General features: G+C 41.9%; 1 non-coding gene across 1 annotated transcript; it reads left to right on the top strand.

Moving 5' to 3' along the window:
• Window positions 1-207: 207 nt before the first annotated feature.
• Window positions 208-279, top strand: trnag-ucc (transfer RNA glycine (anticodon UCC)). Its single transcript has one exon. It is a non-coding gene; the product is annotated as a tRNA-Gly (tRNA).
• The last annotated feature ends 213 nt before the right edge of the window (window positions 280-492 follow it).

Below are 492 nucleotides of genomic sequence, written 5' to 3'. Positions count from 1 at the left end.
CGGCCGATATCAGGTGAAGAATGACTGGCTGTTGTGTAATTTCCATTGATTGGGAGTTGGCGACATCGACTGGGCGGAAACGGGAACTGCAACAGAGCGAGAAAGGATCCGTCAGAAACCAGTTTAAATGAAGAACAAAATCCAACAGCCTGCAGTGACTGTTCAGGGTCTGATGTTTATCAACTATTTTAGTAACGTGCATTGTCAGCGATGGTGGTATAGTGGTGAGCATAGCTGCTTTCCAAGCAATTGACCCGGGTTCGATTCCCGGTCATCGCAATTAAGTGTTCTTATTAGTTTGTTTCCTTCAGAAACTCTAAAGTTTATAATCGAATTTGATGCAGTTCAGTTGGATATTGTTTCCAAAACATAAACGGGTGTAATTATGGTAAAATGATTTCAGTCTTCATTTCTTTTCCCTGCAGAAGGAATAGAGGAAAAATATGCTGGAAACAGTGAGCTACAAAGGGTCTAATGCGAGTGAGGAAAGCA

Source organism: Heptranchias perlo, unplaced genomic scaffold (genome assembly GCF_035084215.1).
Source record: "Heptranchias perlo isolate sHepPer1 unplaced genomic scaffold, sHepPer1.hap1 HAP1_SCAFFOLD_60, whole genome shotgun sequence".
Taxonomy (NCBI): domain Eukaryota; kingdom Metazoa; phylum Chordata; class Chondrichthyes; order Hexanchiformes; family Hexanchidae; genus Heptranchias; species Heptranchias perlo.
Note: the sequence above shows the minus strand (reverse complement) of the source record. Positions and strands in the feature narration are given on the sequence as shown.